The following is an 18,186-nucleotide window of genomic DNA, read 5'->3' as shown; positions in this document are numbered from 1 at the left end:
GATATAGATGAGCTGGGAAGCATAACTACCCTCCAGAACTGCCAAAACAGTCATTAGAAGCTCCATTGGGATGGACAGAGGCTTTTTCACAGTGATATACTGATTAAATTTTGTTCTATGGTTTATTTGCATCAAGGTTAGACGACTATCGTCTGGGGAAGTGGGTTATCTAACACCTTATTTGGAAGGTCATTTCGAGACAAAATAGTGAATAGAATAGGCGTCTTTCGTTTCTTTGGGAACCCTTCTTAGGAACCTGTGTTTTATTCTTTGGTGGTGGGGGGGGGTGGGAATCTTTAAAACGTTTGTTTTCTCTTTTCTCCAAGTTATGCCGTAATGTATGTTTGAGATGGGTTTCTCTGCCTGTTTGTAATTTTCCCCCCAACTTTTCGGTAGTATTCATTTGCTTTTGCAGTAGAATGATACGGTCAGAAAGCAGTGTCGTGTTAATAAAACAGAACCTGGTTTCGAAATAGAAAGCTGCCTTATTTCCCTTGGCTGGCGTAAGTGCTGTACGTTCTCTGAGGCTGTGAAGGATGTGTGACCTACCCTTTCTGGTCCAAGCAGTAATGTAATGACACATCCTATAGCATTGCTGGATTTGCCCCCAACTTTACTATGTGGCGTTAGAAGGAAGTAGGTGAACATAATCTTATTTATGTTTCAATCGAAGTCATTTAATGCTACAAAAGTTAGTAAAAAATAATTAAGTTACTAAGGCCAACATGTGGCTGAAACATATGAGAGAGGTTAGAGGGGAGTGAGCTGAGTCCCTAGGCGGAGGAAAGAGGAAAGGCCCTTGTGAAGTCCCAATGCCTACGTGTTTTTCCTTTGGCTTCAATTCCTCGGTTCTCAGGACAAATTATGTTGAGGTATGGCATATTTTCTGCCGAAATGGAGAAAATTGTTGACTGTAATTATGTTATTTAATTGAAATTATAAGTGGGTGAGGCCACTCAGTTAAAAGCATCCGTGCTAATATATGGATAATGTTTTTAAATGAGTGGTCATGGATTGATGACATTTGAAAGGCAGGCATTTGGGGTGTGATTTTGGAAGACACAAATTATGTTCCTTAAATCATTAGTGAACTAACGAGCGTAAAGTGGCATAGTTTTTGTTTATCTGCTCTCATTAAATATGAGCCCCTATTATCTGTGTAACTGTGTATATTCATGTACATACATGTGTAGGTGTGTGTAATTTATATATGTAAAATTTTATGCATATGTAAAATAGACCTTTCATTAGCATCAGTTCATAGTGCAAAAAAGCACACACAAAAAAACCCAGAATATATCAGGTATATCTCTGACCTTATATTGTGACTGAGAAATGTGATTGTTGATCACTTCCACGGAATGTTAGAGATTTAAATAGAAGCTATAGTAAAACTCCAGTGATGTGTCTTATCCCAACTTCTTTTTGAAGTAGCTGGAGGTAAAACAATAGCACTATATTTTCTACCCCCTTACTCCCCCCCCCCCCCACTCCAGGAGTGAGTTTTTAATTACTAATGAATGCAATTCATTTTAATTGTTATTATAGCAACATAACATTTAAGTGTCTCCTGTTCAGTCCTTGTGCCCTGGAACAGGCGGTGTCTCCTGTCAGAGAGAGGACAGGTAGAAGGCACAGCAGGCGTCTGATTGAGCCAGTTATTCATTTGCTGAGTGTTTGTGTTTATGCAAAGGGGCCTCTTCCTGCATATTTAATCTAGAGTAAGGCAGTGGCTTTTGTTGTGTTGAGCCCACATACCTTCAGTCCTTCCTCACACTGCCGCCAGCTTGGGATCCCTGAGAGCCCGCAGGCTTCCAAGCGCCTGTAGTTTCTCCCTTACAAACTCTCAACTTTCTTCCGTTGTGTGAAAATTGCCTCTCCGGCCCCAAAGCTTTCCTTCCTCAGCATGAACGGGTAAGTGTGTGCGAAAGCCAAGGCTGATACTTTGTTTCATTTTACAAATGTTGAGAGGCTACTTTCCTGCTCTTCTGGGCGCCTCCTGCCAGCGACCTGGGTCCTGGTTCCTGGGCCGTTGTCAGTTGCTGGCTGCATTGATATAGACAAGTGCAGGTGCCTCTTAGGAACCGTGGCTGGATTTTGGACTGGCCGAGAGAGCCTCTTTGGAACCGGGGTGGGGGGAGGGGGGGTAAGCGGGGGGGGGGGGAGAGAAAGAGAGAGAGAGGAACAGCTTTATTATTCTTTGTCCTAACAAATCCTGTTTTGTAACTGTCCTGGAGATAATGCTGCCATTGTTTGCTAAAAGCCTTCAAACAGTGTGGAAGACCGAACTGTAAGAAAGCAGTGAAACTCTGCTGCTGTATTGTCTATACCCGGGCCAGGGTCCTCCCCTAAGCTCTGTGCCGGAATAGGAAGGGTTTTCTTCAGTGGAAATCGAGTCGTCTCTTCATTGATATTAATAGCACACTAGAGAGGTTGGCCATGATGCTCAGAGAGGCGGTCGGGAGGGAAGGAAATCTGATCTTGCTGGGGGTGTGTGTGTGGGGGGGGATGACAGCCTCTTGGCCCCACCGTAGAGGAGACATCCATCCAGGCTCAGCCTGCATAATGGCATCCTGGCTTAACTGTTTGCTCTAGGAATTTTAATCTTGAGCTGTTTGTTTTACTATCTGGGGTCTTGCTATTTTTTGTTCCTGTACTGTCTTTAGAAAGCACCATATTCAGGGTCTAATCCAATCTTTTAAAAAAGTGGATTAAAAAAAAAAAGACTCAGAGAAATTGATGTACTGTGCACTTAGATCATTCTGGGCTATGGTGGTAGGATTCTGCTTTCTTTTAGAGTGTTATAATTTCAAAAATGACTCGCCACAACTAAGAAGGATGCACCATCCAAGGAAGAGATGTCCTATGTAAAGATATTTCAGGGACCAGGAATTGTGTCCAGGGTCTAAAAGGAGTTTTCATTACCAGTTAACTGTTGCCTCTGCTTGAGTAACTCTTTTCAACAGAAGAGTGTGCTGTTCTCCCGCAGGTTGGAAACTGTGAGAATTTAAATAAAATTTCATCAACCTTATTAAAATATGTAGGGAGTTGGGTCTTCTTGGGTACAAATCAGTCTAGAGACTTCGAAGCATTTATTAACAGTGAGGCTGCTGAAGGTTTTTAATAATAAAATTACAAATACCCTATCTAATTGTAAGTATATGACTTTTATACTCGGTTTTTAAGGGGAAAAATACTTTTTTTTATGAGGAAAAGTAACTCCGTGAGAGCACCTTCTGTGATTAGTGCTATTGTATTCTTAAATTTTGATTGATAGAGATAATAGTTTTCACTTAAAAATACAGACAGGTACTTTAACTTTCCATGACAATAGCTATTTGCATTTCTTTTATCTTTTTGTTTAACATTTGTGGGGGTTGGGATGGATTTGATTATTAACTCTTATTGCACACTAAAGGTAAATCTAAAACAAAGGCTTTGTTAGAGCTTCAAAGAGAAAACAGCAAATATTGTTTTTAGGTTTCAACATTTAAAGGCTGTTAAAGGATACCTATAAAATATTTTCACATGACCACGGCCAGGGTTTTACTTTTCTGTAAGGTAAGAGAGAGTAGTTTCTCCCAGTGAGATGGACCCATGTGGAGCTGTCGCTGGGCTGACTGCCAGCCTCCAGTAATCTCGCCGGTTCGCCTTGGCTGGGGTTGCCTGTATCCTGTGGCTTAACCTTTGAGTTGTTTTAGGTTTTTCTTACTAGAATGGACCCCAAAGTTAGGTTCCATGATCTGGCGAGAGTCACAGAGGGTAAGGAGAAAGGAAACAAAGTGTTCCGCGCAGCCATAGGAGGGGACGTTGGGGCATGGTGGTTGATTTCTTTGGTAGACCCAAGTACAAGAAATGTAGCACTTGTAACCCAGCAGGCCTGGGTGGTGTCCTAGAGGCCCGAACTGTACAGCTCTAACTTTTTCTTTCTTTCCTTTTCAGTTTCCTTCTTTTGTTTTTCCTTCCCCCACCTCTTTGGTACTCCTGACGTCTCTCCCTATTTCTTCTTTTTCTTATTTCTTTTTTCTCTTCCTTCCCTGCCCTCTTTGCTTTTTTTTTTTTTTTTTTTCTTTTCCCCCTGTAAGCCTGACTCAATATTGAAGTTATTAGAGCAGGGTGCCGGGTTGGGGGGGGGATCTTTGTGGTTGATTTCGGAGTGGATTTTCTTGTCTTGAGTGCAGAAAATGAAGTGACCCTTGTACTATCATTTTTCAGCTAGGCAAATTTGTGTTGATACGCTTCTGTTTTTCTAAGAAATGTTTGAAAAGACATTAAAATCCACGTGTTAGGAGTCACTGGTTAGAGACAGCAGTCTCTGGGAAATTGGCCCGTATAGACCTTCTGTTTTCTTTGATGAAGTCTATGTCCTTTGACTGGAGTATTTGGGGTGTTGGAAGTTTGAATCGTGTTCCTGGGCTTTAAGAGAAAGCATTCTCTAGCCAGAGACAGATTACTGGACTTTAAGGAAAGCATCTGCTACCTTCATTGTGGGCCAGGAGCTGGCCCTGACATCCTCGCATCCCCGATAACACTGATGGACAGTGGATTTAAGGCATCACTTGGGGGACTGAAGGTTAAGGTGAAAAATGTTGGTCATCCTTCATGGTCCCTTTGTATAATTGTATAAAATGAAACACAATGCAGAAGTCCTGATGCAAAGCATTCCCTTTAGCTGCCATGAAAGAACGCGGGGAAATACTCATAGTGGGAAAAGTAGAGAATATATTGTTCATTTTCAGCCTTGTGAAACGAAGTCAAACCTCCATGTTTACCTGCAATTGGTTCCAACTGGGCCATGCCAGTTGGCATTATGTATTATTTATTACATGGATTAAATTAGGGGCCAAAGACACCCAAACGAAGTATTACATTGAAGCATTGTGGTAACCTAAGAGGTCTACAGAATAAAATTCTTAAGGAGTGGGGGGATGGGGGTTGGGAAGGTGGAGGAAGAGGAGAGTACCTTAAGTTTTCTAATGAATGGGTTGCTGCTGAAGATTGGTGTCTTACCCACGGTCTTTATGGTCAGCACATTGATTCAGATAAACAACACTCTTGCGAACAGCAGTGAGGAGGCCACACCAGGATCACTTGTAGTTGTTCACAGGATCTTAACTGTACAGAGAATGACATAAAGGAAAATAAGTCATTTCTATTTACCGTATTCCTGGCTCACTTTTAAAACCTAAAACCAATAGGAAACTTCAGAAAGAGAGGAAAAAGAAAACGCAATTCAGATGGTAACGGCGTTTTAAAAGAAGAGAAGTGGGCTGGAGGGGAATATTTTTCTTTTATCTTAAAAAAAAACAGCTTCACATAATTTTAGTTTTGATGCTTGTGCTGTGAGTAAGCATTCAGGTAAACAGTTGATATATTTGATAAATAAAAGTGATTGTTTAACAAAGAAAAAAGAAAATAGTTCTGGAAATGGAAGTTTTACACTTTGGAAGAAAAATGAACTGCAGACTGTTGTCCTAGTTGTTGATTTCTGATTCTTCTAGGCTCATAGTGATGCAGACTCAGGCCCCAGTTCTAATCCCTAATTTTCTTGTCTGTTATATTGACACATTTCATTTAATTTAGCATGATGGCAAACAGCTGTTGAACTATTCATCTTTTCTCTGCAATGCTAGAAAAGTACCTTTCCGATTACTTGGCTAATGTATCCTAAAAACTAAAATCGACAGAAATAAATAAATGAGTGGTCAAATGTGGATATGCATTAAAATTTATGGAACCTCAGAATGGAGGAAACCATGATTTGTATCCCACTGCCAATTTTTTTTTTGTATGAGTAAAAATTAAAAGTAGCCAATTCTGTATTGCTTTAGTAATTGTACGTTGGAGGGTCACTTGTATAATTTTGTTTCCCTAGGGGAAAATTACACTTGTAAAATCTATGAGGGTAAATCAGCTTATAATTTTGCTCTGTGTTCACTGACACACGGTACTGTGTAGACAGGTGCGTGGAGAAATAGCCCATTTCTTACCTGAAATCCTCCTACAGGTTTGAATACAGGGTTCAAGATAACTTTATTCAAAGTAGGCATTTTTGCAGTGTGTTTTTTTTTTCTTAAATTAAATTTTAATAAGGTCCAGTTGTTTGCCGGGCCTATATGATAGCAATCTCATCTGCATTGCAAAGCCTAATACTGTATAGATCTGACTGCCAAACATGCAAAAATAGATGCAACTCAATAGATTAACATGAAAATTAGTTTAGAGCGCACGCATTGGAGAACATCTCAAGGAAAAAGGAGGGAGAATGGCTGTTCTTGCCTTGAATTGAGTAGAACCTGCCAGTTCACTTACTTTCCATTTAAGATTGCCTGAGTGATGAGATGGAAATTTCTGGTGTGTAAGATTGCTGCTGTTTCTTGTATTTAATGTGCTCTTTTCGCTTGGGAGGCCGGGGGCTGCTTTGCCGGCCTCCCCATTACCTTGAGGACCCCAACATCATTGCTCCCTGTTTTCTCACCACCAGATGCCTCGTGACAATTCTCACCAGTGGAGAAACCAATCCTGGAGTCACACATCAGCAGTGTGCCTCAAAATTTTCATTTTCAATTTGAATTGTTTTGTGTAAAAACAAAAAGGTTTGGGGCGGTTTGCAAAATAGTAATTTTAAGTCCCAGGGCTAGGGTTTTCCCCCACCCAAATGGTGAACATTTATGGTGAAAACCTCCAATTTCCTCTTACAGTAAACATGAAAATTATGATTTCACTCAGAGCCTGCATTTTTTTCCAATCTTTATGGCAAGAATCTGCATACACTTGCTTGTGGAAATGTCATAAATTGGCCTCAGATCAATTCCTCAAAGATAGTACTCACCAAAGTGCCACTTTCGTATTTTAGCCCTTGTGAAAGAAGATTTAACTCTTCTCAATAATGTTTGCCTTTCCACATTCAGGGCTGACAGCGGAGGGATAAGCAGGGATATATTCTGTATAAAATTAAAACCACTTCATTACATATTGTTCTGAAGAGTGAGCAAAAGGATATTAACATTTTAGGAAAATGGTGATCTGGTCTTAGCATCTTAAAAAAAAAAAATTACATGAGCATTTGGTCAGCTGATGGGGAATGAATCCTGTACCCTGTCGGTAACTTGATCTAAATTAATAAACAAATGTTTTTCTTTTCACTTGTGCCATATGTTGATCCCAGTTACATGGGCAGAAAGAGGCAGCTTGTAATGTTTCTTAAAGGATTACGCACTGTTTTGCATAAGAGAGTATATGCAGATGCAGGATAAAACATGTTCCAGGCTTTCTTTGTGTTTTAGGGAGCTTGATTTCAATTGTTTATTTCATCTGACACAAACCATTTTTATTTAACTTGGTAGATCTGGTAGATATAGGCTAAGTGGAAAACACTGTGTGAACAGCTTTCACCAACCGATTAACCACCCCCCCCCCCAAAACTTGCAGATCCTGGTTCATTTTGAAAGGTCCAGGTTGGCATAAAGGCATCTCGTCTCTCAGAACTCACTCTCTTCCTAAGGGGGAGAAAACCCCACAAGCCTGTGCTTTAATGAAATCAGAGATGTCGTAGATGCTAACCAAACAGACACGTTCAAGGAGCAGTCTGGTTTCCAAAAACAAAAGCCTATGAGTCACGTATTATTGCACAAGAAAATAAATTGATGGAGGACAAGATGAGAAAAAGTTCATATGCAAAATTCGCAATGTTTCACCTTGACTTTTTCCACCCACGTTATTTTTGTTGTCTTGAGGAGCTCACCGGCCTGTGCACCGGATCAGTGGTCTTGGGACTTGTTTTGATTAACTCTGAAAGTCACTTGCCATGAAATGTGCCGGAGTTCTTTTGCATCTGTCCCTGGCAAATAGGTGGTTGCTCCTTTCTCTTGACATTCAGGTTTTGATGTTCTCTTTTGTTTTCAGGGTAAGAAGTGACCTTTTGAGGTGACTATACCTGAAGATTGCTTTCCGGAAGCCAAAAAAGGTAAACGCGATGTGATTCGTGGAATTCTATCTAGGGCTGTGTTTACCACCTCTAGGTATATCTTAATTCACTTCTTTCCCAATCTGCGTAGTTACCAAATGTCTGTGAATTTATTTATGTAAGTATTATGTTATAGCATCATTTGGGAGATGTTTACAGAAAAGATTGCCCTGAAGAAATGGTCCACAGAGTGACATTTTTCTCCCAAATATGATCAAACTTCCCCTTTGTTGAAGCTGATTTTGTTGTTGTTGTTGTTGTCGTTGTTGTTGTTGACTTGGTGAACCCAAACTTTGACAGGAATATTCACATCACAAAAGCGGTGATTCATAAAAATTCGCTTGCTCCAAACGAGAGTAGCCCATGTCCGTGTTCTGTGCTGAAGTGGTGTCATCCGATTGATGTTCACCTGGCGGCTTTATAATCACCTTCTTTCAGAAATTAATAGTCATAGCACCATAGCAACACGGCACATTGATAGAACTGCAGAGCGGCGTGGGCCACATCCCTGTGATGTCAGTACTAGGCTGCCTTGTTCTCTTGACCTTGCTTGAAAATCAAATGAGTATTTGATTTTAAAATTAGAAGTTTTCAGAGACTAATGTAGCTTGATGAATTAAAGCTAAATTAAATTTTCTCAAACTCACTTTTGGGAGGGGGAACAAAAAAGCACTCTGTTTAAAATGGTTCTGGATGCTACATTATTTTCTCGATTCCCAAAGTCTCTCTCTGGTGCTCATCTCATACAAGTTAATCTTGCAGGCCGTTTTAATGGCCGATGTTTCTCTTGTAGAATCTTCATTTTATTTTTGAATTTTGGCCAATGATAGCTCCATTCGATTTAGTAGATTTGTGTCTGTTTTAAAACAGGTTACTTGAGGGCCTGGTTGCACAAGGCCTTCACTCAGATATTACTAAATTAAGTTTATGAATTTGTAAGACACAGACTTCTTATTCTTCAGTTGAACCTGTTTTGGGTTTTTTTTTCTTCTTTTTGAATCTTTACAATGTGAAGATTCTTAGATTACTTTTGTGTTTCATCTTACTGAGCATTTTGAGGTTCTAGAACGTATTTTACGGGTATGGATTTATTTTTCTAGTTGCGTTCTTCCAGCACACTTGATCTGAGGTCAGAAATCCAACTTGCCCCATTTCACCATCTTTGTCGTCTAAATTAAATCTTTGTGAGAAGCCTCAGATTGTCCTCTGCAGAGGACAGCTCCTTTTATATGCTCCAGCGCGGAAAGGGTTGATCCCAAGCAGTTTTGGGGCTCATCAAGTCAGGGCGGGACTTTTGACAAAGCTCTTCCCCTTGCTGACGCTCAGCGGTCCAATATTAAAAATGAAGGCTTTGTTAATTTCAGGGATCTGCAAACTTTGCATGTCAAGGGCCATACGAATTATTTTCTGTTGGCGGGCCATTCCTTCCTTGCCACGTATTATTTTCTGTTGGCGGGCCATCCCTTCCTTGCCACGAATTATTTTTCTGTTCCTGGGCCATTCCTTCTCTGCCACAGCTGCTCAGCTAGGCAGCAAGTTTGTCTCCCGGTGTCTCTGAGCCCTGCAGAATCTCAGTCCAAGATGTTCCTCATGCAGAGCTGTGCCAGGTGTTTTAACTCATCTCATGCCTTTAGCAAAGATTCCTGGCAAAGCTAAAAACTGATTAAACAAAGCTGAATATATGGTCGAAGAGATGAAATATTCACCTTGAGAATTGCGTTACCCCACAGCCTCAAATACGGGCATCCTAAGTGGGTTTTCATTGTTTTCTCTGGAGTCACCTGTAAGCATGAATTATTTTCCCTGTGACTTGATGTCTTTATAATGGCCTATGCTAACACCCATGACTTGAAAATGTGCACGTTTGAATTTGTGCATTGCGATTTGTTTCCGATTCTGTGATACTGTTCAAAGTTTAAAATATCGTGAGTCAGGGGCAAGTTTGGGGAGAAAAAAAAAGTTTCTAGGAATTTTTCATTAGTGTTGACTAAGGGAGGTAGTCCATGGGGACAAAAAAATTGTTTCTGTCTAATATCAAGGACATGTGATATACTGCAAATAAGGAATGCATTGTCAAATGTCAGGAGCAGTGAAAAATTTTGTCCTTCTGATGGCTCTTGTCATGACACAATGGAAGCTGATTAACAAATTCATAAAACTTTTAAACTTGACTGCTAGGAAGCTCAGAGTAAGAGTTTTTGCTCAATGTCTCTAGTTTTTTTTTCACATTCCACATTTTTGTTATTGATATCTTTTTATATAAACTTCGTTATCTCCTACCCCCAGTTAACATTGTGTTATTTAATTTGTTTTTCTTTTATAATATCAATTCTTTTATTGGACCCTCATTTCAAATTTTATTTTCCTTTAGACATCAGTTAAGGTGCATAGACCTAAATAATAAATCACCTGTATTTTTTACCTTTTAACAAGCTCAAAGATCCTTAAAAAATGAATCCTTATATATTTTGATCTCTTATATATAAAGAAAAAAAAGTTTGTTAAACTGTAAAATCTAAAAAAAGATCTGTAAAATGGTTGGAATGGCTAGTGTTTCTCCCCAGGGAATAAATCTTAAACAGAGAAGATCATGCTATCCAGTGATGCTCGAGAAACCGGCACCATCTCCAAATCATCAAGAAGAGGTAGATTCAGATGCCAGGAGCTTCTCAGTAAATGCCATGCCCGCATTTGAAATCTGGGAATCATTAACAGTCAGCATAGATGCAAATAAATATGTCTACATTGGCACTATGGGAAAAACTAGTTATGTGCATAAAAGTGGCCAGGCATATTCAGAAAAACAGATGAAGCCATTTTTCAAATTTAGATTCAAAGGTCTGACGAGTCATAAGTAACAGTTATCTTACTTGCTAGCGATGTGACAATTTTCTTCCAAGTGGATCTGAGCACTTTACAAAATGGGTTTGGTTGCCAGCATTCTTGAAAGGTGGGTGGCAATCATTATAATCCCCACTTTACAAACTGGGAAGGTGGTTCCATAGATGATTAGTAAGTTACCCACGGTCATGTAGATTTTCAAGACTGGAGGGGCGCCTGGGTGGCTCAGTCGTTGGAGAGTCCGACTTTGGCTCAGGTCATGGGTTCGCAGTCCGTGAGTTCGAGCCCTACATCGGGCTCTGCACTGACATCTCGGAGTCTGGAGCCTGCTTCTGATTCTGTGTCTCCCTGTCTCTCGGTCCTGCCCCTGCTCGTGCTCTCTCTATCAAAAATAAATAAACATTAAAAAAATTTTTTTTTTTTTTTAAAAAGAATGTCAAGACTGGACCTAAAGAGGCATCTTGCTCAGGTCACGATTCTATTGATGTCATTTTATCATGGCGGCCTTAGTTTGGTGACTTAATAAAGGTTTATATGTCATTTTCTCTCTGCTGTCCCCCAATGTTGGCATTTTACCTACATGCATTTTTGCTTAAAATTCAAATCCAGTTTGTAAAATTCATCTTCTTGTAGCAGTTCTGAGTGGCATTAGGAGTGGATGATAATCATCAAGACCATAAAGATTACAATTAACTGGTTATTTTTAAGGATTTTAGACATCTTCAAGCTTCACATTTATGTATTGGTTACCTTTTTTAAAATTTTTTTTAAGTTTATTTATTTTGAGAGAGAGAGAGAGAGAGAGTGGGGAAAGGGCAGAGAGAGAGGGAGAGAGAGAATCCCAAACAGGCTCTTTGCTGTTGGTGCAGAGCCTGACGTGGGACTCATTCACATGAGCCGTCAAATCATGACCTGAGCCAAATCAAGAGCTGGGTGTTTAACTGACTGAGCCACACAGGTACCCCTTTAATTTCTTTTTTACAGCCAACTTATTTGTGAAAAAGAAACAATCTAAAAGCTAGTATAATCATTTCTACCCCCAGTTTGAGCTCTTTTTTGTTGGCTCAGGGAGTGTAAAGCATCCTTATAGACTCTACTCATTGTGTCTTGCATATTGTAAATTATACCTTGTTTGCAAATAAAGGTAAAAATGACTATTCAGCTACTTAAAATACATCCATTAGTTCTTTTGAAAGTGTGTATTTATTTGATGTAAATATTTAGTGGCAGTAAATTCAAAGTTAAATCACTTTCAAAATGACCACTTGATAGAATTCAGCATTTGAATTATGTGATTATTAATTCATCAACTTGTTAATGAAGACATAACAACTTGATGTGTCTTCATTGAGCCACCAGATGACCACACTAGCTGAATCACTAGTTTATTCTGTTCAGTTAAACATTGAAGTCCTTCCCGCTCCCCCCTTCTCTTCACATATCCATGCTTGCGTTGTAACAGGGTGAAGACTAGCCTGGTACAACATGGAGACCCCAACATACAGTGGCTTAAATAAAATAGAAGTTTACTTTTTTCTTATGTAAGACTCTGGCCACTCTAGCTTGACTGACAGGTTCTTTCTTCTGCTCTCCTACCTTGGGATTTTGTTATTATTCACATGGGTAAAGCATAGTGGAGAAGTCCAAGGCAAGCTATCATCTCTGATGCAAATGAGTTAAAAATTGCACACGTCACATCTGTTGACCTTTAATTGGTAAGATTATAGTTACATGGTCATAAGAAGCTCCATTGGCTGCTGGGAAGTATCAATACCAAGGTGTCCAGAGCATGAGAGAATTGGAGAATAGATGTAAGGGGACATTTCGAACACAACAACTTGATTGATTGAATTGGCCCAATGAAATGATTTCTTTCTTTCTTCCATTCATTCATTCATACAAAAGTATATACTGCATACATGCATAAATTCCTACTGTAGATATTTACTGATGATTATGATGATGGTAGATATTTACTGATGATTGCTAAGATCATAGCAGTACATAAGAAGGACATGGTCTTATGGGTGCCAGGTGACTTTTTTCGTTAAATGTTTGGCTCTTGATTTCGGCTCAGGTCGTGATCTCACGGTTTGTGGGATCAAGCTCCACATGGGGCTCCTTGCTGACAGCATGGAACCTACTTGGGATTCTCTCTGTCCCCCTCTCTCTGCCCCTCCCCTGCTTGCACTCTCTCTCTCTCTCTCTCTCTCTCTCTCTCAAAATAAATAAATAAACATAAAAAAAAACAGACACAGTCTCTGTTGTCATTGCTTATATTATAGAGGGGAAGACAGTTATTATGAATGATGGTGATGAGCAGTGTTAGGAAGGGCAAATATTGGTTGCTGTGAGAAAGCAGTCTCTAAAGTGGGAGACCAAGGTATCAGGGATTTACGTATTTTAGCCTTATATGGAAGCTTTGTTAGGTTAACTTGGTTTTCTTGTATCTGTCATGCCAATGTTGTTATGAACGTTATTAGGCATGTTAATTTTGTTAATAGCTTTATTGAATTATAATTCATAGGCAATACACTTGTCCCATTTATTTATTTATTTATTTATTTATTTTAATTTTTTTTTAACGTTTATTTATTTTTGAGACAGGGAGAGACAGAGCATGAACGGGGGAGGGTCAGAGAGAGGGAGACACAGAATCTGAAATAGGCTCCAGGCTCTGAGCTGTTAGCACAGAGCCCGACGCGGGGCTCAAACTCATAGACCGCGAGATCATGACCTGAGCCGAAGTCGGACGCTTAACCGACTGAGCCACCCAGGCGCCCCAACACTTGTCCCATTTAAAGAGCACCATTCATTGGTTTTTAGTTTATTCCCAGGGCCTGCAACCATCATCACAATCTAGTTTCAGAATAATTTCAGCACCCCAGAAAGGGATCCTGTAACCGTTAGCAGTGACTCCCCGCAGCTCAGCACCTGACAACGAATCTACTTTCTGTCTGTATAGGGTGACCTATTTGGGACATTTCCCATAAATGGAATCATACAATATGTGGCCTTTTGGGAGTGACTTTGTTCCCTTAGCATAATGTTTTCAAAGTTCAACCCAAGCATTTAAATTTGTAACTCTCTTAACAACCTTAGAGTTGTTTGAGGTCTGACTCTTAACCCCAACAAAATGATGACCTGAAATACTCTCGCAGGGGATGGAATTGGGGGGAAACTACTGTTCTCATGTTGTTTATATTTTCATAGAACTGACTTGGCCTCCCAACAGTTAAACTTCAAAATTTAAATGTTTGCATTTTAAGTTAGCTGTTTTTAAACATTGTTAACCATAATGCTAAACCAAGTTACTCTGTAAACAAGAGCTGTTTCTCTTGAATGTTAGATTCAAAGAAAAAATTTTCTTAAATATTGATTTCCAGAGAAATATGCTCAATAGAGTTCGTCTTCAAGAGGGAGTCACTTGTTGAAATGTCCATCAAGGCGTATTTAGTAATAAAGACAGTCTGTGCAGCATTTATCACCTAGCGATATTTTTGCGCTGTGAACAATCACAAATACAAAACCAACTACCAAATGGTCTTATTCATCTTTTTAAAATGATGTTTTTGTTCTTCCATCTGCCAAGGGCACCAATATCGCAGCTGCTCACCTTGAGCATCTTAGGAAGAGATTCTCAGTTTAGGTGACAACCTAACAGCTTAACAGAGATAGAGGGAGTATTGCCTTTCTTTGGTAATTCAAAAGCCTCAGGAAGAAATTTGAAGCTTAACTGTACAAAAACTAAACCCTGTTTAAGGGAGCAGATCGGTGTTAACCTTGACTGTATTAGTACTACCCCCTCGTATGTAGTAATATCCAGAACCTTAAAGGGGCAAATGTTCTATTGATGGTAGAATCCTTAGTTTGAGTCGATTTTGCAAGTTGACATTCTGTCCAGGGCTGAGTTCGGATTTGAAGTTTATGGTATATTTTTAAAAGACTCCTCGTGGGGCGCCTGGGTGGCTCAGTCGGTTGAGCGTCCGACTTCAGCTCAGGTCACGATCTCACGGTCCGTGAGTTCGAGCCCCGCGTCAGGCTCTGGGCTGATGGCTCAGAGCCTGGAGCCTGCTTCCAATTCTGTGTCTCCCTCTCTCTGCCCCTCCCCCATTCATGCTCTGTCTCTCTTGTCTCAAAAATAAATAAATGTTAAAAAAAAAATTAAAAAAAAAAAAACTCCTCGTGAGTGGTAGTTCACAATTGAAAAATGAAGATCAGTCGTTTAACCTTGTACTTCTCTGTCCTCGATCTGAACCGTTGTATTTCCATAGCCTTTGCGTGGGGGGTGGGGAGGGGGGAAAATGAAAAACTTGAAATCTTTCTGTTCTTTTCAAACATACTCTTTGAGAAGTGTGAAAATCATGCAGATATCCCCTTGAATATTGTATATTAGCGCGTATGTACTATATAATTATAAGTCATTAGGTATTTTGTTAATTAGCTGACAGTGCAGTGAGTTATTTAAACTTACCTTTTAAGAAAACAGTCTTGCGTCATTGGATGGACAGTGATGATTTCGGTCTGTGGATTGACATGGTACTTCAATTCCTCACCCTGTCCCTCCAGGCCTCTTTTTCTGGAAATCTTTTTCCCTTTCAGAGGGTCCTGAGCAGTCCCTGGAGGTCAGAGAATGTGCCCTAAAATTCTTTCATTACAGATTACTTACTCTGAAGTTTATTTAGAGCAGCGATTGGCCAAGTCAGCATTGGGACCCATTTGTGGGTTAGGAAATCAATTTAGTGGATTGTGCCCAAGAATTTTTAAAACCTGGAATAAGCATACAGTAGAGTAGAATAAAATAGAGTAAGCCTACACTGTCCAGTGTGGAAACCACTAGCCACATGTTTGCAGTACAATTAGCCCAAACTTCTATGGGCTGTAAATGTGAGTTCGACAAAGTACTTCAAAGACTTTGTAGGGAAAAAAATATTTGAACAATTACTCTTTTTTGATGACACATTGAAATGATCATATTTTGGTTATGTTAGGACACATAATATAAATTATTCAACTTAATTTCATCTGTTTCAGTGTAGTCACAAATACATAAATGGCAGACATTATATTTCTAATGGTCAGCTTTGCTCAGGTGGATGGGGAATTATTAAATATAATACACGGTGATAGGTGCTTGGGAGAAAATAGAGGAGGATAAGGGAGATGGGCTTGCTAGAGCAAGGGGTTCCAGCTGTAAATAACCAGGGTGGGTCTCTGTGAAGCACAGGCATTTTGAGTGAAGATGTAGCTTGTTCTAAAGAGAGCAAGTTGGCCAGTGTGGCTGAAGTCAAGTCATGGGGGGGGGGGGAGGGGGGACAAGGTCAAGTAGTAACAAGGTAGGGGGTGCCTGGCTGGCACAGTTGGAAGAGCAGGTGGCTCTTGATCTCAGGGTCCTGAGTTTGAGCCCCATGTTAGGTGTAGAGATCACTAAAAATAAGTAAATACATCCATGTATACATACATACACACACAAACTTTGGAGGGTGGGGGGAGAAGAAGTAAAGGGCCAGGCTGAGTAGGGCGTGAAGACTCATTGGACTCTTAGACATTTACTAAAATAGGGAACCATCGATGGGCTTTGAGGTGGGTTAAGATCTGACTCATGCTTTAAGTGGATCACTCTGGAAGCTGTTTTGCAAGTTGCCTGTGGGTGGAGTAGGCAAGATGATAGATGATAGGGAGGGGGACTTGTTAAGAGGCCATTGTAATCATCCCAGTGAGATAGGGTGATGGCCAGGGTGAGGATCACTAGAGGTGGTGAGAAGTACTTAAATTTGCTTTATTTGAAGGTAGAGCCAAAGGCTTTCCTAGTGGAATAGATGTGGAATTTGAACACGTTGCATTGAGGATGGCTCGAAGATTTTTGTCCTGGACGATGGGGTAGTATCCTGTCATGGATTGCTTGTGGGTAGAAAGGAAAGAGCAGAAGATTGAGGTTTGGGACCCAAGCAATTTCTGTAAGGACGGGGCTGCCATGATCTGAAATAGGGAACCCTGTAGGGGAGCAGGTTTAGGGTATAAAGGAAAAGAAATATTTAATCTCCCTTGTTAAAGCTGGTAAGGTACACTTTATTCAGGACCATCACACTAGGTACAGGGAACATTCCGGTGAGGTTTTATACGGGAGAGATTGGGCTCAACTCCGAATACAGCCCTGGCAAGTAGGAAGTCATAGCAGGGTGGGTGTCAGTGGATGGAAAACTTCCAAGAGTAAACATCATGGGGAAGCAGAGGGTCTAAGCTAAACAGATCTCACAGCCCAGGGGGATCAGACATTACCTGGGAGATGATGGAAGATGAGGAATCCAGTCATATGTCAGCGGTGATCAGATACGGAAGGTGGTAGTAGAGGGGGTTGTGGTTCAACTGACTTAGCAGGGTTCTTGCTCAAACTGGATTTTATAGGAAGGTGCCCACATGGATTCAGGAGCCTGACTGAAGTTTGGTCAAGCCAAGAATCTTTGTCAAGGGTGGATGAGAGAAACTGGGAGCACAGCTGTAGACGCGTGAGGTTTGAGCTGTTTGTTATTCACCCAGATTGAGATGTCAAGCGGGCATTTGGATATGTGGGTCTCGAAGTGTCCTAGCTGAGGCTATAAACTGAGGATTTGTAACATGTAAGTAATATGTAAAGGCATGAACCCGGGTGAGCTCACCAAGGGAGCAGTGGTACAAATAAAGGAGAGTAGGGCTCCAGGATGAGGGTTCTGTCGCCAGCACCATTAGGAAGCTTGATGACAGGATACAAAGAAGAGTCAAAGCTGGCGGGAGATTTTGGGGATTTGGATGAGCCAGGAGCCTATGGAGGACATTGTTTAAAGGAGGAGAGCATTGTCAGCTGCCTCAGAGGTTGCTGAGATGTAATAAGAGATGATGAGAAAGAACTGGCCATTGTGTTTGTCAACATGGAAGTCATCGATAACCTTAACCACAGTCAAAAATGTTTTGAGCCTCATTCCCCTAATATACACCGGCTTCATATAACTACCAGTGTGCTTATGGTAGGCATTTTGAATGAAGTTTCCCGGAATAGTGCCTGTTCAGCACTCTTACTTGTTAAGGTCATCCGGCACCTCCACCCCTCGCCGCCCCACCCGGACAGGGGCCTAACTCTGTGATGTTCGAGTCACGGTACAGCCCTTGGAAAGTGATCAGAGCAAAATTCACTGCTACACCGAGGAATTTGTGCATTTTGCCCCTTTCAATTTATTCTTTCCAATGGCCGAGATAATACTACGTTTAAAGAAAAGGCAGAGGGAAAGGGGGATGTATTAACCATCTAAAGGTGCACTGCAGCTTGGTGTGGTTAAGATGGTCTCTAGATTAGTAGAGTACTAGTTTGTGCTTGAGCCACATGTCAGTCTGTGACCTTTACCTTA

The 18,186-nt window shown here is 40.6% G+C and overlaps 1 protein-coding gene across 1 annotated transcript in view; it reads left to right on the top strand.

Moving 5' to 3' along the window:
• The first annotated feature begins 1,625 nt into the window (after nucleotides 1-1,625).
• The window catches only part of LOC116737955 (forkhead box protein P1-like), a 101,179-nt gene continuing 84,618 nt past the window's right edge, over nucleotides 1,626-18,186 (top strand). The window contains exons 1-2 of the mRNA XM_032592488.1: nucleotides 1,626-1,914; nucleotides 7,906-7,966. The gene's annotated coding sequence lies outside the window, so the exon portion shown is untranslated. The remainder of the gene's footprint in view (nucleotides 1,915-7,905; nucleotides 7,967-18,186) is intronic.

The sequence above is a fragment of the Lynx canadensis genome, chromosome A2, assembly GCF_007474595.2.
Source record: "Lynx canadensis isolate LIC74 chromosome A2, mLynCan4.pri.v2, whole genome shotgun sequence".
Taxonomy (NCBI): Eukaryota; Metazoa; Chordata; class Mammalia; order Carnivora; family Felidae; genus Lynx; species Lynx canadensis.
Note: the sequence above shows the minus strand (reverse complement) of the source record. Positions and strands in the feature narration are given on the sequence as shown.